Below are 22,683 nucleotides of genomic sequence, written 5' to 3'. Positions count from 1 at the left end.
GATGAGCTCCCATCACTCTCAGGAAGGGGAGAGCCAGCACACGCTGAGGACGAGCGTCCCTTGTTCCAGAGCGGCAGCTCCCCGCGGGCCCCACGAGCTGTTCCTTCTTGGCCCCCAGCCGCACGCAGAACCTGAGACCCAAGCGCTCGGAAACTTACAGCCGGCCGGCAGGGGCCTAACCCCCGAATCTACAGAGCAAAAATGGAGCTTGTATTTCACGGGACTTTTTCGCTGCATTTTTCTAGTAACTAGCGTTTGTGGTATTTCCCAAAAATGTCGGTCCGGCGGCGCTGGGCTGGCTCAGCCGGTGGAGGTGCGGCTCTTGGTCTTGGGGTTGTGAGTTTGAGCCCCACGTGGGTGTGGAGCCTGCTTAAATAAGAAAAATAAAAATAAATCCAAAAGTGAAAAAAAATATATATATGGGCGCCCGAGGGGCTCAGTCGGTTGGGCCTCCGACTTCAGATGTAGAGGCTCAGGTCACGATCTCACGGTTCCTGAGGTCGAGCCCCGCGTCAGGCTCTGTGCGGACGGCTCAGAGCCTGGAGCCCGCTTCGGATTCTGTGTCTCCCTCTCTCTCTGCCCCTCCCCTACTCATGCTCTGTGTCTCTCTGTCTCAAAAAGAAACAAACGTTTAAAAATAAATAAATGAAATTATTGTCGCTGTTTCCCAATTACATATTCATTGTAGAAAGTTTGGGAAATATTTACAAAGCAAAAAAGGGCCCATAACAATTCATGACACTGTCACAAAATGATAACCACTTGTAACATTTTGATGTCTTTTCTCCCAATCGTATTTGCAATTAGAACCACGCTATGCATCTTATTTTATAACCTGCTTTTTCTATTTACATTGTAAACAGCCTCCCGTATATTTTTTTTAATGTTTATTTTTGAGACAGAGAGAGAGACAGAGCGCAAGCAGGGGAGGGGCAGAGAGAGAGGGAGGCACAGAATCCGAAACAGGCTCCAGGCTCCGAGCTGTCCGCACAGAGCCTGACGCGGGGCGCAAACCCACGAACCGAGAGATCAGGACCTGAGCCGAAGTTGGGCACTTAACCCACGGAGCCAGCCAGGTGCCCCCGCGCCTCCCACATTAAATGAGACAAACCAGGGGTGCCCGGCTCGTTCAGCAGGTGGAGCGTGTGACTCTGGATCTCAGGGTCGTGCGTTCAAGCCCCACACTGGGTGCAGAGATTACTTAAAAAGAAACAACAACTATCTAGATGCTTTATGTTCTGGCAGACGAATGCTGTGTTACAAACCCTTTGCCTGTCGGCGTCGGTCTCTCTGGGTCTCCTCCTTTGGGGAGCTGATCCCCCTCCCTCCGCGCAGCCATGGGGCTAACAGCGGAACTGCCTCCCACCAGGACGTTGGGCTGAGGACTCCAGAGCAGACACTCAGACTTCCTTCCCCTCGGCCGTGGGAACTTGAATTCTGAACTCTGAGGGCGGCACCCAGGAAGCGAAGCCGGATGGGGCTGAGTCACCCGCTGGCGGCACCCTGCAGAGACGGCCACCAGCTTCTGGCACCGGGGTCCCCGGGGGCGGGGGGGGGGGGGGGTCAGACCGTCACCTCTCCCGGGTCAAGTCGCTCTGCTCCAGACAAGCCTGGAAGCCTCTCGTCACCTCTTGCTTGACGTTTCTCTCCTGCTAACCAAGACTGCTTTCCCGATTCGTCCTGGCACCTAGATCCGCGTGCCCGTGTGTATCTCCTTGGACTGTTTCTGCTTCGCAGGGTGTGCACTTTATAAAGGATCTTCTTACCTGCAGCCAAGCATCCAGAAATCCTGTGCCAACTCACAGAAAGAGGGCACAGGAGGCGAGAGGAAGGGGTGCGCGCCGGGGTCAGCCGTCCAGAGTCCGGAAAGGAGCCCAGCCTGACTCCTGTGAATCAACAGAACCCGCCCTCGCCGGGTCTTGTGAAACCCGTCCACTGCCTTTCCGCCAGGGAGGCATAAGAGGACTCCTTTCTCTGCAGGGAACACACACGTTTAAGAAGGACGGCTTGCCAGATGCAGTGTGGGACCCTGGACTGGATCCTGGGACGGGAAAAAAGGGCCGTTAACGGGAACACCGGTGACACTGAGCCCTGGAGTTGAGTTGGTCAATACTGGTTTCCTCGTGTTGACAGATGGACCGCAGCGACGCGGGGCGCTAACCTCGGGGAGACCGGGGAGTGCTGTCCGGGAACTCTCTGTCCTGCTTTTGCAACCTTTCTGTAAATGTGACGCTGCGCCCAAATTGAAAGTTGACTTAAAACGACAGTTTGCACCAGTTTGTAGTCCCGCCGAAAGGGCACAGAAGCGCTAGTCTTACCGCAGCCCTGCCAGCGGCAAGTATTTTTAAGAAATTCAGTCCTTCGACAAATATTTAGTAAGTGCCTGAGACGGCGAGGCCACGTGGCACGCTACACTGCCACGCGCTCCGTGGCCTCGCGATCTCAGGCACTTGGGACGCACAGTAAACAAAGCCAGCCTGAATCAGTGTCCTCACGGAGCGGACGGTGGGGGCGGGGGGGACAGATACTCCGGTATGTCCAAAGCAGTAAGTGTTCAGCAAAACGGAAAGAGCAGAACAAGGGACATCCCGGGTGACGCACGGGGATGGGGGGGCTGCAATTTTAAATAGCGTGATCAGGAGGGGCTTCCCGGCGGAAAAGACATCTCAGCACTGACAAGGAGGGAGAGGTAAGCCGTGGGGACGCCCGGAGGAAAGGTGGTGACACAGACCACGTGTGGCCTTCCAGGTGGCAAACAGGTTGGGGCAGAGCCCTCCCCCACCCCCCCCACCCCCCCCCGCCGTGCTTACTCTGCTTCGTCTCCCAGCCTGGTGCAGTTAGGCGGGGTCGTGCCACTGGCCCGGCCACGGAAACAGGAGTGGAAACGCACCAAGTTACCTTCGGGCTCAGGCAATACAAGTCCCGCTTGTGATTCTCTAGTCTTCCTTTCCCTGGTGTGGCGCCTGTGCTCCAGGGGGAGCAGCGACGACAGCCCTGGAGCCTCCGTCAGCCTGGGACCCGCCGTGTGACCCGTGTCCTGAGCCCAGTCACCGGCCAGTAGCACCCTACAGAGACAGCCACTGTCTGGCACTGAGACTTTTTTTTCTTTTCATTTGTTTATTAATTAATCAATTAATTAATTAATAGTAATCTCTGTGCCCAGTAATCTCTGGCTGAAACCCACGACCCTGAGATTAAGAGTCGCACACTCCCGGGGCGCTCAGCAGGTGAAGCATCCGACTTCGGCTCCGGTCATGATCTCACAGTCCGTGAGTTCGAGCCCCGCGTCGGGCTGTGTGTGGACAGCTCGGAGCCTGGAGCCCGCTTCGGATTTTGTGTCTCCCTCTCTGTCTGCCCCTCCCCTGCTCACATGCTGTCTCTCTCTCTCAAAAATATAACAAAAACATTAAAAAAAAAAAAAAAAAGAGTCGCACAGTCCCCTGCCTGGGTCAGCCGGGTGCCCCCGGGCACTGAGGCTCTTGCTCTGGGATTGGGGCGCCTCTCACTGGAGCACAGCTTAGCTCATGGCCTGACACAGAAGGCCCAGCTTTTACCGCATCAACTGAGTCCGCTGTTCGTTTGAAAAACACAAGCATCGCTGTTTACCTTTAATTTCCTTGATAATTACTGAACGTAGGAGACTGTATTTTCTGTCTTTAAAAAAAAATTTTTTTTTAATGTTTATTTATTTCTGAGACAGAGAGAGACAGAGCATGAGTTGGGGAGGGGCAGAGAGAGAGGGAGACACAGAATCGGAAGCAGGCTCCAGGCTCTGAGCTGTCAGCACAGAGCCCGACGCGGGGCTCGAACTCACGGACCGTGAGATCATGACCTGAGCCGAAGTCGGACGCTTAACCGACTGAGCCACCCGGGTGCCCCAACAGACTGTATCTTCTAAGGTGGACAGGACAGAATCCCCGTGCCCGTGCGCTTGCTGTGACAGCAGCACGGCTGCCACTGAGAGGCGACATCGGTGCTCCCTCCCCTCGAATCTGTATTCACCCTGAGAGCGAGGTTGTTGACTTCTACGGCAACGTCATAAGAAATGTGGTGACTTCTGTCTGGTCCTGGGGGACATCCTCTTTTGGAAGCCTCCGGTCACGCGGTGAAGAAGCCGAGGTCTCATGCAGAAGCGTCAGTGTCCAAGGACGTTGGCGGTGGATGCCCCAGCTGACCACTGAGTGTGAGCGGAAGCCTCTGGGGGCCCTCCAGCCACCGGAGCGGCCCTGGGAGAGAGCCGCCCGGCTGAGCTCGGTCAGGCCCAGAACCATAATCATACCCATCACGTTGTTATTGTTGTTCTGAGCCACTACGTTTTAAGGCGGTTCGTTACATAGCAATACACAATCACGAGGGTGGAGAGGAACATCTTCACTATTTTTATTTCATATATACAGACACACGTTTAAAGATTTTTTTAAAGTAGTCTGTGCCCCCGGCGTGGGGCTCGAACTCACAACCGGAGATCGAGAGTCGCTCGCTCCACCGCCAGCCAGGCGCCCCAATTTTTATCTAATACATTGAAGTCTTTTCACATCCTGACGCCATCTCCTCGACAGGACCCACTTTTCTCTTTCCACGTAAACGTGGGGAGCGGGACCCGGCCATGGAGGGACCTAGAGAGATGTCCCTCAAAGCTAACTCAGACCCGCTAACAAGATGTCCCGGGTACGGCCGCAGCAGGCAATAAATGTTTGTTAAAGGAGTGAATCACGCTGTTCTCGGGGGCAGGGGTAGAAATGGCGGATGTTAGTCAAAGGGCACAACCTTCCGGTCAGGAGAGGAGCCAGTGCTGAGCGTGTAACTCACAGCGTAGTGACTACAGTTAGCGACACGTGATAGTTGCTGAGAGCAGGTCCTAAATGTCCTCCCCACGCACACCCGTGCGCACACGATGATGGTGTGAGGTTGTGGAATGTTAACTAACCCTACTATGGTGATCCTTTCTCAATAGGAATTCGCATCGAATTGTTACATTGCACACCTGAAATTGATATAATGTTATATGTCAATGATATCTCAATAACGCTGAAAAATAATAATAACTCTGTCCGCATTTCTGCATCTTACTTAAAATGTAACCAACCTGGGGCGCCGGGGTGGCTCAGTCGGTTAAGTGTCCCACTTCAGCTCAGGTCAGGATCTTGCAGTCAGTGAGTTCAAGTCCCGCGTCGGGCTCTGCGCTGACGGCTCGGAGCCTGGAGCCCGTTTCGGATTCTGTGTCTCCCTCTCTCTCTGCCCCTCCCCTGCTCACGCTCTGTCTCTCTGTCTCCCCAAAATAAATAAACATTAAAACAATTAAAATAAAATATAATAAATAATAAACAAAACAAAATAAAATAAAATATAACCAACCTGAGGCTACTGGCCGGCTCGGTCGGAAGAACCTCCAGCCCTTGATCTCGGGGTCGTGAGTTTGAGCCCCACATCGGGTGCAGAGATTACTAAAAAAAATAAACTAAAAAAAAAGAATAAAACATAACCAACCTAATGAAATGCGTTCATGAAATTCAGATGCCTGGTGCCACAGTCTCCAGAAACACCAATCTATCAAACCTGTTATGATGAAGGGCTTACAGCCAACTTTTACCCTTTTTTCTTCCCTTTCCATTCAACAAAATAACGTACATATCATCTCCAAGTAAAACACTCAAGTAATGCATACGAAGGTAGACAGAAGACACCTGCACCCCACCCCCTCCACAGGTAAGCCTTGCTGATATTTTCGTACAGACCCTCTGGGGCCTTTTTTCTATATATTTGCATCCACGTGTGCAAACATACTGTGGCAGAGTGCGGTTTCCAGAAACGGGCAGGCCACTTCCTATCCCACCGCTCTTCCAAAACCTCGCCCTGTCCACCGGTAGAGGCTCCGTCCCCACCCGGGCGGGGCCCGTGACCGCCTCACTACCGTGGCCCAGAAGCGACACTAGGTCACTCCCAAGGCCAGGTCCTAAGAAGCAGGACCGACCTCCCGTGGCTCTCTGTGCTCAGACACGTCAATTCTGGAGCCCTGAGCCCCGCCCCCCCCCCCCCCCCCCCCCCCGGAAGGATTCTGAAGGCCCCGTGCTGGAAAGACCACAAGGACGGGCTAGACAGAGAAATCAGCAGAGCTTTTCTGGAGCCCGCCCGTCTGAGTGTTCCCAGCCCAAGTCCAGACACGTGAGGCCAAGAGGACGCCTTCACCCCCGACCCGGTCAGAACACGAGCCGCTGAATGAAAACCACCCAGCGGAACCCAATCAACCCCGGAAACCGTAAGTCACTGTAATGACAGTTGCCACTCGGCGGGTCCGGCTCGGCTCCTCACCCTGTGCGGCCGTGCGGCCTTCCTTCTGCGGCAGAGACATTCCACAAGGCAGCACGGCGGGCGGGGAAGGGGGGTTGCTTTGGTCCGGGGAGGGGGCTTCAAAGGAAGGCCTACTTGGGAGCCCGCTGTGCGAAACGAACGAAGGAAGCCGCTGGGCCCTGCGTGGAGCTCCGGGAGGGCCCTTGACGAGCTCCTAGCCTTCGAGGCCACCCTTAAAGACCCCTGCCCTGTGCACAGAGTCCAAGCACCGGGCACAGCAGTGATGCTCCGTCTTCCCTCTTTCCCTGCGAGTCCACTACCCTATAAGGGTACACCTGCTTCAGGCGCACGACCAGACGAGGCCGCCTGTGGGTTCGGGGCACAGCGGCTGATCCCCATGTTGCACACAGGAAGTCACGGATGACTGGGCTGGGGAATCTGTTGTCATCCTTTCTAGAACTTCCATTCTCTTGTCTCCACTTTATTTATTTATTTTTTAAAAATGATTTGCCCAAAGTCATATGGGCTTTCTTTTTTTTTTTTAAGTTTATTTATTTTTGAGACAGAGAGAGACAGAGCATGAACGGGGGAGGGGCAGAGAAAGAGGGAGACACAGAATCGGAAGCAGGCTCCAGGCTCTGAGCCATCAGCCCAGAGCCCGACGCGGGGCTCGAACTCACGGTCCGTGAGATCATGACCTGAGCTGAAGTCGGACGCTTAACCGACTGAGCCACCCAGGGGCCCCTCTTGTCTCCACTTTAAATATCTGTCTTGGGGGGCGCCTGGGTGGCCCTATTGGTTAAGCATCCGACTTCAGCTCAGGTCATGATCTTGCGGTGCGTGAGTTCGAGCCCCACGTCAGGCTCTCTGCTGACAGTGTGGAGCCTGCTTGGGATTCTCTCTCTCCCTCTCTCTCTGCCCTTCCCCTGCTCTCTCACTCTCTCTCAAAATAAATAAACTTAAAAAAAATCTGTCTTAAAGGTGAGAAACAGGAATGGACATTGTGTCCCCTCTGTCACCTGTGGTCATTACTCACCCCTCCAGCAGAGGACAGCTTTCGGGCCCTTTCGTGATAACTCTTGCTTCATACATCGCTTCCCTGCTGCCCCCACCACGAGAGGGGGAGACACCTCAGAGACCTTCCACAAACCTCTGCGAGGCTCCCCCAAAGTACTGTTGTCACTCGGCCACCAGGTTTGCGTGGGCCTTTCAATGTGCCCTTGGTCACCCGCGGTCTCCTCCTGCAGGGAAAGGAAGGAGAGAATTACTGCAAGGCACCACACATAGCCCTATCTAATCTCTGCAGTCTTCCAGGAGTGTCACCTTCACGCTGAGGAAAGTGAAGCTCAGAGAGGGTCAGTGGCGTGCCTAAGGCCACACAGCTAGAAACGGCCGAGGTGGAACTCAATCTCCGGTCTGCCCGACCCAGCCTTCTGCACTGGCTTTCTCTAAACCTGAGCAATTCCGAGGTCCCCGTGTGACCACGCAGGGTTTCTGAGTGCCCGCTGCTTCTTTATTAGTTCACGGGGGTACTGCCTAACCGTGCTCTGAGGTCTCCCCTCCCTCTGGGGTCCTGGGCCCCTCCAGTGTCCCTGTGACCACGTCGTCAGGGCAACAGGGAAAGTATTTTCTCCCTTGATCGTTTACGGGGCAACAGACAGGCCTGGCTTGGAATCCCAGAGCCATTTCCTGCTGTGTGACCATGAACATGGCTCTCCTCAACCTCTCTGAGCTTCTGTTTGGTCATCTGTACAAGGAGGATGAGGATTCAGACATCCGTGGGCTTGTGGTGCGATGCTGAGAACATATGCCTCATGCCTTCCGGGGTGCCCCCGTGAGGCGGGCATGAAAACAAAATGAACCTGTTATTCCCAGGTTTTTCTCTTTCTCGTGGGTCAGCAACCAGGAGGCCCCTGCGTCTTCCCAGCAACACGGCCCTCGGGGGTCAGTCCGGAGCACGTGCAATGGGGGGGGGGGGTCTTGCGACTTGCCAGTGCTTATGGAGAGGAGGGGGCGAAGCACAGGCGGTCCCCTGCAGGGTTTGGGGACCATCCCGGGAGAGACCGCAGGTGCGGGGGGAGAGTCCACCGGGCCCACCTTTCGCCACTTCCCCAGGACCCCGGCACAGGTGCACAGCAAATGCTCGCCCCATGAAGGTGCGCTTTCTGGATGGGAGCTGAGTCCGTGGGGAGCCACCAGCCACGCGCGGGGGCGGTCGTGTGTCCACACTGCGGATGGCCTGAGCGGCTTCCTTAGCCTGGCAGGGATGCAGGTGTGTGGGCTACAGGGCTCCCTTTGATGGTGACCTCTGTCAATCTCCAGCCTGCCCCCAAATATGCTGAAAATAATAGATTAGAAACGATGAAATACGGTGGACAACACGAGCCTTGAGAGCACTTGGACTTCAGGCGGCCTCTCCTGTGGAGCCTGTCTCACCCAACCTGCCCCCCTCCAGCCGCGGCATCTCCATAGGGGCGCTACCTTCAACGGACAGGCAAGCCCTCCGCCCCTCCCATAACCAGTGAGAGATGCATACACTGTCTTTCGGCCCCTACCCCCAGCCCGGGCCCCGCCTGCCCTCAGAGAGAGTCCCACGGGGGCCGTGTGCAGTGGCAGCCCCCCGGAGAGGGGCCACACGCTTACACATTCATTAACACACTTACTGGGTGACAAGTGCGTCCCTCCTCTGCCGCTGTCAGGAGGACGATGGCAGAGGGAGCCTTGAGCTTTGTCCACCCACCCAGGCCTTCCGCGGTCTCCCCACCTCCCTGGCGCCTGCGATCCTTGCTGGGGGGGGGGGGCCCTCCCATGCCCTCCAGGTACACAGCCTCTGGTTGCTTAGCAACGGCCAGCCTCTTCCCCTACCTCAGCACCTTCCCCGGCAGCTCCAGTAGAGCCGAGGCAGGGGTGGGGGCAGGTTGGACTTCACGGGAACCGCTGCCAGGGAATGTGTGGGAACAAGCCCCCAGACAGGCGGAGGGTAAAGCCCAGGGCCCTCTTTAACACTTGGGTCCCACACGCTCTCTTGCAAAGTCCTGCCGGGCTCCGCCGCCCCCCAGCTTCTGACAGGCTGCCGCTTCCCCTCCCACACTGGACCTCCCGCCGCCCCCCCACTTGTGTCCTGGGTCTCCGGTCTGCCCCTGTGGTCTCTTCCTCTCTTGGGGCTCAAAGCCCTAGTCCTCTTGTCCATCCTGTAAGTCTGCCTCCACCTGCATCTGTCCCAAGGGCAGGCCCGGCCTCTCCTTCGGCCCCTCCTGCTCAGGCTGAGCGAGGCCCAGTCCTAACAACCCCCCCCCCCCACTACGCTCCCCAAGTTGCCATAGCAACTGTGGCCACACCCTTTGTTATCACCTTTCTAGGAAAGGCCTAAGGGGGGAGGGGGGATCCCAGAACAGACCCCCAGGGGTACCCTGCTTTCCGCACCTCCCACCGCCACCTGCAACCTGGGCTTCAGTTTCAATGGAAACTGACATTGAACTTCTGGGCGACCAGAAGAGGATTAGGCCCAGAAAAACAAAGTCCCTGCTGCTTTCCCTCTGTCCCTTCAGCTACAATATCAGAGTCCCCAAGAGAAGCCCCTGAAGAAGCTCAGCACCTGTGACAGGAACCTGCCCCACCCAGAAAAGCGTCCCCCAGCCCCCCCCCCACTGACAGAGTGCCCTCCAAGGGCCCAGTGTCCACCGCACTGTCCACCTGACTTGACCTCTTTACCTGCACTTCCTGCCACCCCACCCCCTCAGTCCTGGATGCTTGGGTCTGATAATAGGATCTGTGGGATAAGAACCAGGGCTGGGAAGCAGTGAGCGATGCTTCCAGAGTGCGGGCTGGAGCCCGGCTCCCCGGCAGGACGGGCTGCCACAGAGCCGGAGATGCAGGGAGGGAGGCCTGGCCTCTGCCTTGTAGCAGAGGAAGCAGGCAAACAGCAGATGGAACTTTCAGGCAGGAGACCGGACCGAGTGACCTCACCCAAACCATGTGGCCCTGTTGGTAATGCAGCCTGGCGAGCCTCCCAGCTCTCCTGGGTCCCCAAGTAGGAGAGCTTTTTATAGTTCACTCCCCAACTTGGGTTTGAATAATTAAACAAGATGGACAGAAATAGCAGCTGGACAGCAAAGTTGGGTTATTTTGGGGTTTTCTGGAACACAGAATGCTCCTGGACAGCACCCTACCCTGGCAGGGGGTGGAGCCGGCGCCCAGGCAGCGGGGAGAGTCCTGTGGGGACCCATCCGTGCCCCTCGCGGTTCCTGAGCTGACAGGGTTGCTCTCCCCCAGAGGAGGGTCACCCCACTTCCTCCTGGTCTTCAGGGAAGGAGAGGGCTCTCAGAGCTCCTCCCCTGGCAGGAAGTTCCTTCTGTTGTCTGAACGCCCTTCTACTTCAGAGATGGTGACAGATATCGAAAATCAGATCGATAAGCAGCCAGGCCGAACCAGGATGAGGTGGCTCTTGCTCCTCTGGCCAGCGAGCTGGAATCAGGTGGTAGGAGGCCTTGTGCCCCCCCTCACCCCCCACTATAACCGCGGGGAAGCTGTAGAAGGAATGAAGGTTGGGGTGGGGGATGGGAGGCAGAGCCGGGCACAGGACAGACAGGGCTCCGGAGAAGGAGAGGCCCAAGATGGACGCGTGTCTGGGCTAAGAGACTCTGAAGGGGCAAGAAACTCCCCTCGTCCAGCTCCATTTAGTGTCCTCTGCCCCTGGCAGCCCAGCCTGAGGGTCCCGGGTCAGGGTTCTAAGCAGCAGAGCTGGGGTGGGGAGGCCCCTTCAACTCTCCACTGCAGACCCATCATTTCTGGCTTGTTTGCATAATACTTTTGGTTCAACCACAGTGATTAGGGCCTCACCCCAACCTCTGCCACAGAGCTGAAAAGCTGGGGCACAGAGGGGGGCATTTGTAATGTTTTCTCCCTTTGGGTAACAGCTTCAGGGGTGGGTTTGGAGGTCAGATTTCAGGAAATACTGAAATCACTCATTCACTCATGTTTATTCACTCAGCAAACATTTTTAAATCACCAACCCTAAACCCTGCATGGTGTGGGTTCTGGGAATAAATTAGTGTGGCACGGTCCTCGCTCTCCATAAGCACACAGTTTGGTGGGGGAGGGAAGCATCCTAAAACGCACTCCCCACCATCATTGAGCGGCTTACAATGAAACAGATACCGTGCAAGAGGGGCCGCCTCCTTCAATCCCGCTAACAAGTAAGTGGTCCAAGCAGCATTAGCCCCATTTGACACTTAGCAGAGGTAAGATGAACACACTTGTTCCAAAGTCCCTCAGCCAGTAAACAGTATAAAGGGGATTCGACCCCGTGTCTACATCACTCCAAGATCTGAGCGCTTCAGCACTGCCTCGTGGTCGCTAATGCAAGGAAGGAAGACGCAGGTTCATCGAATGCTGTGGGCGGTCCGTCCTTAGCAGCTGGGACGCGCTAGCCCGCCGGTGGGGCATTCGGGGAGAGCCTCCTGAAGGAGGCGACTTTGCACTGGATCCCATTGGTTGTACAAATACCGAATACCTGCCTACCAGGAGCTTTGCTCTCCGTGCTGGCAATGCACCGTGCTGGAGATGCGGAGGAGAACGAGTTCCTCGCGTTGCGGACATGCGGGGCAGGGACGAAGGAAGGACTGACATTATAACTGGGCGAGTCTTAAGTGCCAGCCTCCTCTACCCTCAGAGCTGTTCTCCAGCGCTGCTCTCCCGGGCGCAAACCCCAACCTTCTGGGGAGTCTAGAGGAAACGCCTGGCCCTCCTACTCTGGGAAGGAGCACAACTCCTACCTGTCCTTCCTAACGTCTATCCTGCATGTCCTCTCGCTCCAACAGATTTCCCCACCTCTCATTTCATTCCTCCTTTCCAAGGCCAAACTCACAGATGCGACCCTGCCGGCCGAAGGCGGCTGGCCCTTTAAGGCCACCTTCTTCCCCCCACGTGCCGTCTGGTTGGGCTGGCGACGCTGACGCACGCGTGACGTCAATGGCAGCTGGCGGAGTCTGGGCACGAGGAGCGAAGTTGGGATGGGGGCGGGGGGCGAGAGCGAGAAGGCGGTTCATTTGCATTTAAAGGGGCCACTCCCGAATTGGTGAGCAGGGCTTTAAAGAAATGTGTATCTGGCAAACTTTCTGTCCTGGGCTACGAGGCAAGAAAAAGGCGTGGTACCGCTGAAGTCGAAGGTGACTTGAGTTTGCCATGTCAATTATGTCCTTCCGCAGAAAGGGAGAAATAGTCCGTCGGTGCCCGGGCTAGAAGCACGTGACCTGGAGGGGGCGGGTTGGGGGGGGAGGGAAGGAGGGAGGAGCTGGGGAGGCGAATGTCAGGCTTCGTTTCAGCTGCCCCCACCCCCACATCCTGCCCACCCTCTTGCAGCTGCCACCACATCCTGCCCAGCCCGGGGCAGGGAACTCTTGTAGGGGGGGCACGGACCGAGGACCCGGCTTTGGCACCCCTTTCCTGCCCCCTTCAGATCCAGGGTGGGGCCTCTGCCCTTTGCCCCGGGCCTGGCCCCAGACAGGGCACCCTGGCACTGAGCTTGGGGCACAGCTTTGCCAGCACAGCCTAGGACAACTCTGTGCTTAACTCTTCCCCCCCCCCCCCCGCCCCCCTTTCTGGCCTAGAGCTGGACTTGTCTGGGCCCCAGATCAGAGCCCCATCCCTGGGCCAGCACAGAGTAATCAATGGACAAATAGAGGAGATATCCATTAAAGTTTTTGTAATCTTAACTGAGATACACAGCTACTACGTACACAGATTTGCACAGATTCATGTAACAGACATTGGCTGAACGGGTTCCACTCCAGGCCCTGCAAAACCAAAGCTTATTTAACTGCTGCCCTCAAGGAGATCAGGACCTGGTGCAGAAGAGTAAATTGGAAACCAAAAATGTCAGTCCAGCCCGATGTGTACTGGCGAGGTAGCCACGTGGCTTACAGAGCACTCTACACAAGCAGATGATACACAGGCCCTGGCGGAGAATGTGTGCACAGGAGGGCCCCCAGACCCCCGCTGATGGCCTCTGCCCTCACAAACAAGGTGGAAGGTGTGAGGGGAGATTGAAAAATGGGGAGGAAGAATGATCAGCCCAGTGGAAGGGATGAAATGGAGGGAGGTGGGGGGCGGGGATCCTCCAAATGGCAGTGAGGAAGGAGAAAGGGGTCAAACCAAGCAGCCAGAAGAAGGCTGGAACAGCAGCAGTGGCTTCCTAGGGTTCTGGAACAACAGGCAAGAAGGGAAGCCGCCCTTGGGGGTGAGGAAGACCTTTCCCAATTACGATGGAGGTGTGAATAAAGGGTGTCCCTTTGTTGTAGAAACTACGAGGGCCCTGGAGGGCCACGCTGTTACGGAGGAGTCACACACTTCACAGGCCTTTGGTGGGCACTTGTCTGCCTCCTCGGGGGTTTTATAGCAACTTTGGGCTGTAAGATGACTTTTCTCTACAAAAGATGGGTTGGGAGCCAGAGGGGGAGAAGGAAGAATGAAAACCCAGGCCCCTGAGGCTGCCAGGGTATTCTTGCCCCTAAAGGATCCTGGGATGGGTAGTGCAGGGGCTAGAAGACAAAGATGCGGTGAGTCAGTTTCAGGAAGTCTTTATTATAATCTAACTCCCAGCAACATTTCTCCCTAGATCCTTTCTTAGTCTTTCTCGGAAATGAAGACCTTGTATTTGTTACTTTTCTTTTCCATGAATTTCTCCCAATAAATATATGTAAGTTCTATCCCGCTTGTAACGTCAGTCTCTGCGACTCTCTCCTACTCTGTTCTCTAGCGAATTATCATTCAGCATCGCAGGGTTCGGGACACTCCATCTCCGTCACTGAACTGTTCCCTCGCTCCTTTCTCTCTCCAGCTCCTGGCCCTTTAACACCCTCCCAGGTGACTCACCTTCCTTCCTCATTCCTTTGTTAAGGACCCAACATTCCAAGGCAGGAGGACTAGCCAGCCAATCACAGCCCTGGCAAGCCGGCCTCCGGTTTGAGATTGGCTGGAGCTGTGGTTGGCGGGAGGCTCACCGCGCAGATCTATCAGAGGTTGGGGAGGGGGTTTCTGGGAATCAGCGGTCAGGGAGAATTTGTTCTGGGGGCTGCCTATGTTCTCGGAGAAAATCCTTCAAGTAGAGTTGGGGCCATAGGGGTCTCTGGCTTGGAGAGACTCCAAACTGGAGGCAGGCTGAGAACCCATCTCTCGGTCTCCTGGGGGCTTGGCTGCCCCGTGCCCACTTTGGTTTTTAACTACGATCTTGGGACCCAAAGGTCTGAAGGCTGAGTTCCCAGGCCTGTTCCTAAGAAGTCTTTTCCAGCAGCCCTGGATCTCTCCAGTCTCAACATTCTGCTTTCCCGACGTCGGAAACAGCCGGAAAATAAACACCCTGATGACTAAACGGTTTCTCCAGCGAGAGCCTGGGGAAGCACTAAAAATAGCGGCCACAAGTGAGGGGAGGTTCCCCACTTGAGGGGGGAGGCACTTTCCCATCTTGCTACTGCCACAGCCCCAGCCCTGGCACAAGGCTCTGCTCCTCTCATGGTCCTCTGGGACAGGACAGATGGGCTCCCCTAGCCTCCCCTGAGTGAGGTCTTTGGGGCAAGCTATCCCTGCCTCGCAGGGAAGACTGACATCTTCTGGTGCTGGGGCCCCATCTCCCAGATCTGACGGAGAACTGAGAAGCTGCATTTGGGGACAAAGCAGGACGCTGTTTAAATCAGGTTTCCCGAAGGAGGGGCCAGGTGGAAGGGTTGGAAACTGAGGCCAAGGAAATAGGAGCCTGCTGGCTTCCTGTTTCAGGACATACAAGATAAACCTCCAACCTATTGGCAAAGCAGTTCCACTGATCTTGCCTCCTTTGAGGCCCGTATGGGATAATGGGCCTAAAGTTGTCTTGGGAGTCCAACCCTTATTATAATGTAGCGTGAGGCACTGTTCTAAGCAGTCTGCTTGCATACGCTCATTTAATCTCCACACCAAACGTGGGAGTTAGGCACTGTTATCACCATCTCCATTTTAGCCATGAGGATCACCAGGCTCAGGGAGGTTAACCCATGTACCCATGTTCACAGGTAACATACATGGGGGAAGGTAATGCAGGGTGAGGACTCGAACCCAGGCGGCTCCACTGCTCCACTGCTGATGCTTTCGATCACCACGACTAGCTGTCTCTCTCGTATATGTTAGTCTCTTCACCCAGAACTTAACCCAACACTTCACGCAGAATCTCGTCTTTGTTCAGTAAATCAGACCCAGCCAGATAGAAATCAGGGTGTGTGAAGAACCTAGCGCCCCTCTGTTCTGCAAGGTTCTTAGAGATCGAAGCCGGATTCCATCATGTCCTAAGGCTGCAGGTAGAAAGCAGCAGGATATGGAGGTAATAGGTTTGCTGGAGAAGAAGTCTGCCGGCTCAGTGGGGTAGGCAGGCATGGCACCCACACTCCTGTTGTAGGGCACGTGAAGATTCACCACGCCCTGGGGCAACTAGGGATTTTTAAATTTTTATTATTATTTTTTTTTTAAGAGCTACTACTGCTTCTTTAATAAGATGCTTTCGGGCGTTTCCTGTGCTGGGGGAAATTAAGGTCCCGCCCCTTTAAATTGCCCCCCTCGGCTGTAAGTGCTCTGGGACCGCAGGCACTGGGGATTAGGTCACCCAAGAACTATGAGCTGTCGCTTTAAATTGCTGGGCGTCTGCCGAACCGGGCCCGGGGAGGGAGGCGCCCGTCACAGGTAGAGGGGCGGGCGAGCTCCCCAGGTAACCCCCGGCAGAGAACGTGCTCCTCTGCGCGCGGCTTCGGCGCACACTAAGTGGGGGAGCCGGAATCTTGTCGCCATTTGGCGTCCACCCTGAATTTGTCTACTTAGACCGCCACCTCCAACTCTCCCGGGGCTTGGGGGCCGAGGGGGGCCGCTCGTGTGCGCGGGTGCGCGGCGGGTGCCGCGCCTGCGGGGAGGACCGCGGCAAGCGCACGGGGGCAGCAGCGCCGAGGGGCGCCCGGCGCCGGCCGGCCCTCCGCGATCAGCTAGCCTCGCCTCCCCGCGCCGCCAGCCCGGCCCCCTCCCCATCCCTCCCTTCGCCTCGCCTCGCCTCGCCTCGCCTCGCCTCGCCACCCCTCCCCTCCCCTCGCGGCCGGCGGAGGGATCCGCCGCTCCCGGCGCCGCAGCCTAGCCTGGAGGGCGGTGGGTGGGGCGCCCGGCCCGCCCGGCCGGCCGCGGGAGGCGCGAGGCGGGGCCGCGGCCAGATCCGCCCCCTCCGGCCCCGCCCCGCCACCGCGGGCTCCTCCCATTGGCCCCCCTGCCTGCCCGTCAGCCCCGGGCCCCACCCCTCAAGCTAGGCTGAGCTGTGCCTACGTCGGCCTCGACTCCCGGGGGCTGGAGGAGTTACCTTTGGAGCCCGAAAGGAGGAAGGAAGCAAAATATCAACAACGCCGAGGCGGCTCGGGCGCTCGGCCCCGGTTCCCCCTGCCCGCCGCGCGCCTGTCCGCCCCCGCGCCCCCGGCGGGGGCCCAGGCCCCCCGGCGCCGCCCAGGGCCCGCGCGGACGCCGGCCTCATTTGTTATTCCCCCCGCCCGGAGCTGCGGCTGCCCGGTGTTGAAGATCCCCCGGACCGGGGGCGAGGGCCACCCGTCCCAGCCGTGACACCCCCTTCCCCCAGCGGGGCCGGTGAGTAGGGGAAAATAATGCGCCTGCCGCTTTAAGAGGCCCCCTCCCCCACCCCGTCCCGGGTTTGGGGTGGAGGGTGGTCGGGACCGTCCCCCTGAGGGGTGGGATGGGGTGGCCCCCGGGTGGGAGGAACTCGCGGAGCTGGCTGTTTCCGGGCGGCGTCGGTGGGAGACTACGTGGGGGGCTGCTTGTTTGTGTGGGGGACGCGGCCGGGGGACAAGTGCAGGGGGCTCATTCCCCTGCGCGTCGGGGTCGGGGTGGGGACCCGCGCTTGGGGACGCGCCCGGCTGCGGGTGTCCGGGGTTACGACGGCCTCCGAGTGGTCTGCGAAGGGGCGCCATCCTCAGAGGGGGTCTCCGGTGACAGCCGGGAGCGACTGACATTTTAACAGGCGGCCCTCCCTCCCTCTCCCTCCTCGCGCCGCCTGTTCACTCCTCCTTGGCCCGAAATGGTGCAGAAGGGGGCCTGGGAGGGCGGCGGGAGGGTGGGGGCGGGGGGGGAGCCGCAGCTGTTTGGGAAGCGGGGGAGGGAGGGGGGACGTCGTTCAGATGACACCGGGGTGGTGGGTTGGGGTGTGTGAGTGTGTGTGTGTGTCCGGGGCCCGGGTTTGCCGGGTGCCTGTGGAGTTGGGACGCGGGGCCGCCGCGGGCGTGGGCACGCTCGACCCTTCCTGGGGACCTCCTACCCCCGTTCCGAGACCCCTGATCTGGTTCGGCAGCAGCCCCAGGCGGAGAAACCCTGGCCAGAAGTTTGCAGCTGTTCAACATCTGGGCACGAGTTCTCCAGTCCCTCTCTCCACCAATGGCAGGCTGGACTGGTCTGGGAGTGGGGGTCGACGGAGAGTTTGGGGGGCTTTCGGGGAGGGAGGGCCAAAGGAGACTGGGGTGCATCGTGTGTCTCGCGCCCACGCCAGCCCCCTCCTGTCAGGTTGGGGTCTTAGGGGGATGAGCAGAAGGCTCCTTCTTCGTGATTCCAGCCGACCTCTCAGCAGCCTCCGGAGGTCTGTCCCTGTGCGGGGAGGGTCCTGGTTGGGGGCACACTTTGCACCGCGACTGGGTTACCTCGGGTTTGTCCTTCCCAGTGGGAGGCTCTCTGTACCTCCTCCTAAACGGTGCTTTGTTGGTGGGTTGGGGGAGGGTACAGTGGGTGGATCCTGTGTCCCCCTTCCCTGTGCCCAGTCCCCTTTGTGAGGGTTCCCAGTTGGCCTGGTTTCTTTGGTTTGGGGGGTGGCCCTCCCCCCCTCCCTTAGCCCCTCCGCGGGTCTCCTAGGCAATTCGGGGGCCAGCCTGGACTATGGGAAGTTTGCCGTCTGGGGCGGTGACCTTGGGCTGCTCTGGCCTCAGAGTAGGAGGGGAGCCCAGGCCAGCTGGAGATTGGGTGTATTGAAGTTAGGGAGCTGTCCGCCTCCCACTTGTCCTCAAACCCTGGACAGGGAGGTCCTGGTAGCCAAGGAGAGCATTGAAAAGGCACATGTCAGTGTTCACAGCTGTCCAGCCCGCCTGTGGCCGCTGGGTCACACCCGCCCCAGGACTTAGCCTGGCTGTCCCAGCTCCCACGGCCTGCCTGGGAATGAATTTCCTTCCTGTGGTTTCCCAGTGTGTTGGGCAGGAGGTGGGGGCGGGGTGGGATCAGTGTGAGGGTGGCTGAGGACCCGTTTATGTGGGGTGACTGGGGGGATACTAGAGCTGATGTGTGGCTCTTTCCCGCTTTGTCCTAGCACAGGCGTTTGGACCTTTAAGTGTCAGTGGTCATATTCTCTTTGTTGTCTCTCCCCCACCCCCCACCTACTCTGTATGTGCTCGTGTGTGTGTGTGTGTGTGTGTGTGTGTGTGTGTGTACGCGTGTGTGTAGATTTGTAAGGGAGGGGTCTCTGGTTTCCCTGGAAAAGGAAGAGTTTTCACTCACACTCCTCTGGAGACCAGAGAGGCTGAGCCTTTTGCCTGAGATCACACAGCAAGTCTGTGTCAGAGCTTCAGCCTCACTGTGCTGTTTCAGGCATGGCTTCATAGTAGGGAGAGACCATAAGAAGGAAGCCACAATTCTTGCTCTTGGAACCCCTGGTCCAAGGGAAGAAGTGGGACCTGGTCAGAGAGCATCATAACCCTTGTGTTGGGGGATGGGCGTGAGAGGTTCCTCCGGGGCTTCTGTGCCCTGGACCCATTGGCTGGAGCAGAGTGGTGGGGGATTTAGAAGGGTGGCTGTTACTGCCCATTGCCCACCCCACTCTGTCCCTTCTGCTTCGGGGCTGGAGGGGCCTGGGCTTCCCAGCTCTGCCCTGGCTCCTGGCTCTTCTCACAGGCTGGGAGATATGATAGTCTTTCTGGCTGCTGTTATATAATCTTTCTCCAGCAGGTTTTTTTTTTTTTTTTTTTAATCTTCCCTGGTCTTTCCTGGGAGGTGTGTGCTGGTGGGGGGGGGGGGCGTGGAGGATACACTTAGGTGGGGTCTAGAGTATCAGAGCAAGGAGGCGGCGGTGGGGGGGGGGGGTAGGCCCACTGGCCCCTTAGGGGTCCCGGGGAGAGGAAGCCTGAGGTTAGACCCTCACTGATTGTGACCTAACCCTTCCTACTCTTCCTCCTCTGAGCCTGCCCTGGGAAGGTGTCTCTGAGCATCCTGAGCCCTCGTGCCCCCAGAGAGGCCTGGTCCTCCGCTCACCTCGCTGACCTTCTCCTGGCCACCTGGGCCTGCACTTGTGCCCCCCTTCATCAGCCTTCCCGAGGCTGGCACTGCGTCCAGAATCTCGGCGCTCACGCTGGCCTGGTGTGGGTGGGCCCCGTGCGGGACACCTTGCCAGCCCCCTCTCTGCCTGTGTGGCAGCAAGAGGAGGCAGGGACAGACGGGTGGGGCCGGCATTTCCCTACTTGCCTTTGGAGCCAAGGCCCCCGTTTCTCTGCCCTTCTAGTGCGGGCGCCGTGGCCTTACCAGAGAAGGGGCTGATGGGGGGTGGGTCGTGGAGGCCCGACCTCCGGGGCACGGGTCGTAGCTGACGTCCGTTCAGTTTCCGTGGCGGACGTGAGGATCGGACGTGGGCCTGGAGTCCGCCGTCGAGGGCCAGATCCTGGGTCTTGTGGCACGGTGGTGGCGGTGGGTTCTCCCCATCCCTGGGGACCACGGCTGGGACTCTCTGGGCTCTCTGAGGCCACCTGGTCTGAGGCAATTGTCTCCCTTTTTACAGGGAGGAGGAGGAGGTGGCGAGCCGGCCGAGCCTCAGCATCACTGTAATTGCTGGTGGCTTTTATGAGCCAGTCATGGGGCCGGAGTCCGGCCAACCGACTGTCCTTCTGTCCCAGTTTGGTGACTTACTCATGGCGGGAGGGGGAGGTGTGAGGCGCTAGCCGCTCTGCGCGGGACGCAGGACACCTGGCCGTGCTGTGGCTGATGCTGCCCGGCCTGTCCCCCCCGCCGGCAGCATGCGGGGAGGGACCCGTGGGCGGAGCTGGCTCAGGGCACAGAGGTGGCTCTAGCCTGGCCTGGGAAAGACGGGGATCTCCAAGCACTTGCTTCTCTGGCGGTTCTAGGCGGCTCTGCTGAAAGGCCTCGCACGGTGGCCTTGTGAGGACGGGGTATTCGTTTTCTCTCCTGCTCCCTTGCCTGAAGCCGAGGAGAGTTTGTCTGGAGTCTTTGGGCCCCTTCCCCCCGGCAGGGGTGCTGGGGGAGGAGGAGGGTCTCCTACAGACTGCTGTGCCCAGACGCACCTGGCACGTCCCCAGAGTTCAGTGGTGCACACGCATGAAGGTGTGCAAGTACACACGTGCGCACACGAGCGTGTGGACACCCACGGAGCAGCGGCCGGTCCGAGGGGGGGCGGGGGAGGGCAGCAAATGGAAAGATGATTAAAGGCTCGGAGGCCTGGGACGGGTGGGGGACGAGGGGCGAGAACATGTAAGAGGGAGGGCTGACCAGAGCAGGAGGCACGGAGGTGAGACCACAGCTGGGCAGCCCCCCCTGGCTGACCTCTGTCACCACCCCTGCAGCATCCCCACGTGCCCCTCCCCGAGGCCCTGGCTCGTACCGCCTCTGCCCCTCATGCTGACCTGTGCCCTGGGGTAAGTCAGCCCTCCAGGGATCCAGGAGTATCACTAGCCTTGTGATCAGAGCACCTGGGAGTCCTGCTCTGGCTGTGGTCCCTGTCACCCTCCCCACTCCCTCTGATGAGCAGGGTGGCATCTGAGTCCTCAGGCATTGTGGGGGTAGATCCTCAGCCTGGCTGGTCCCCAAGCCCCTTTGCGTCTGATTTTTCCTTTTCCTGAGGCTGTGGCCGCAACCCCCCCATTCCTGGGAGCCTAGCTATGCTTCTGGCTGGTCCTGGCTGGCGTGGAGACCTGAGGACGTGTTCACGGACTCTGCGCGGGACCCCGACAGCCTTTGCAGGGATGGGGAGTGCCCGCTGTCTGGGCTGTCTCCCTCTGCTGCAGGCTGCGAAGGGAGGGACTTGTCCAGAGCTTGGCCTGTTGCTGGCCACACCCAGGCGGGACCATATTTACTCATTTAAACTCAGCCTGCCGGGAGGCTCCGGGCTCTAGGCCTGGTCACTGACCTTGGCTTGGTGCCCCTGGCCGGGTGCTCCGGCCACTCCCCTAGGAGTTGGGCAGACCAGGGAAGCATATAGGAAAGGAGGCGTTCTTGCCCCCTGGTCAAGGGAACTTCACCGTCGGCCGTACCCCTTTGCTCTACTTTCCAGTATACTTTCGAGACCTAAAACTGAAAGTTTTGAGATCCCTGGGGACTGGAGGAAGGAAACTTCCATTTGTGATGTCCCTGTGTGCCAAGCTCTGTGCTGGGCATGGTGACACAGAGACTTGCGTTTGTCTGCACGACTTCTTCCCAGTTGGGGAGCCGAGTTGGAGGTTGAAGCCACTTGCTTCGGGGGTCGTCTGCTCCACCCCTGTCTCCACATCACTCGATCCAGCTGGAGTAGGGAGACCTCACAGGCCCCTCTTCCCAGTTGGCAAGTGTCAGGGGCCTTGTCTGAGGCGAAGGGAAGGGTCCCGCCCTGCGGCCGGGGCCATGTAGCCAGGGGCCCGGGGAGGCCTGGGAGGAGGAAGAGGACGAGTGGAAGGACTCCCTGGCAGAGGTCAGAGGTGCGTTTGGTGGCACACTGAGGGACATGTTGCTTCGGTTCCCTGAGGAGGTGTTGTCCCCCGATGGAGTGCCACGGGAGGAGGGCCCCAGGCAAGGAGTGTGAGGGCAGGCCCCAGTGACCCCCTGCTTGTGCCCCCTCGAGCTGGGTACAGCGAGACACCAGTGCGGGAAGGCGGGCCGGGCCAGAGCTCTGGCTTGTGGGAAGGCGGGAGGCCTGGCTGGTGGGGCCTGTGCCCTGGGAGGGGTTGCTAGAACCCCCAGGGGGAGGGAGGTGCGGTGGGCCCACCTCTGTCGCTCCGCTCCACCGCTGACCTGCTGACCGGGGGGGCCTGTCCCTGCCCGGCTCTGAGTTGACTTCCGCGGGGAGACGCGAGGCGGTCCGGAGAGCGGGGGCTTAGACGGTGTGCCTCTTTTCTTCTGGACCCCAGTTGCAGCCTGGCCTGGACCTGCCGGCCCTGGGCGGCCGCCCTGAAGGCAGGGTGGGGGCAGGCGGTGTCCTGGCAGGGGCTCGGTTGTGTGGGAGGTACTGAGGGGGCCCTGCGGGGGCCTCCGGGCCTAGGGCTCAGTCTGACTCTGGGATGGGCTGGGGACACTGAGCGGAGCCCTGCCTCCCCAGCCAGCTGCCTCCCTGCCTCAGAACCGGCCCCTCCACCTCCACCTTGCCGTGAGTCCGAGCAG

At 58.6% G+C, this 22,683-nt stretch overlaps 1 protein-coding gene and 1 long non-coding RNA gene across 7 annotated transcripts in view; one reads left to right on the top strand and one right to left on the bottom strand.

Annotated features, from left to right (window-relative positions):
• Positions 1-4,412: 4,412 nt before the first annotated feature.
• LOC147572207 (uncharacterized) lies at positions 4,413-12,478 on the bottom strand. 2 transcript variants are annotated; one of them, XR_015246151.1, is made up of 5 exons: positions 12,063-12,478; positions 7,325-7,529; positions 5,356-5,444; positions 5,087-5,261; positions 4,413-4,984 (listed from the first exon to the last, which is right to left on the bottom strand). It is a non-coding gene; the product is annotated as an uncharacterized LOC147572207 (long non-coding RNA). The 2 variants fall into 2 exon arrangements; XR_015246150.1 differs by having other exon boundaries at positions 5,087-5,265; positions 12,063-12,474.
• Positions 12,479-16,576: 4,098 nt separating this feature from the next.
• MEF2D (myocyte enhancer factor 2D) overlaps positions 16,577-22,683 on the top strand; it is a 31,162-nt gene continuing 25,055 nt past the window's right edge. For 2 of the 5 annotated variants that reach the window (XM_086693960.1, XM_086693958.1), the window contains exon 1: positions 16,581-16,923. The gene's annotated coding sequence lies outside the window, so the exon portion shown is untranslated. Of the gene's footprint in view, positions 16,924-22,683 lie in introns of all 5 variants that reach the window. The other 3 variants (XM_086693961.1, XM_086693963.1, XM_086693962.1) reach the window with 3 other exon arrangements.

Source organism: Puma concolor, chromosome E4 (genome assembly GCF_028749965.1).
Source record: "Puma concolor isolate L17-30 chromosome E4, mPumCon1.1.hap2, whole genome shotgun sequence".
NCBI classification, from domain to species: Eukaryota; Metazoa; Chordata; class Mammalia; order Carnivora; family Felidae; genus Puma; species Puma concolor.
The sequence above is the reverse complement of the archived record's forward strand: the minus strand, read 5'-3'. Positions and strand labels throughout refer to the sequence as shown.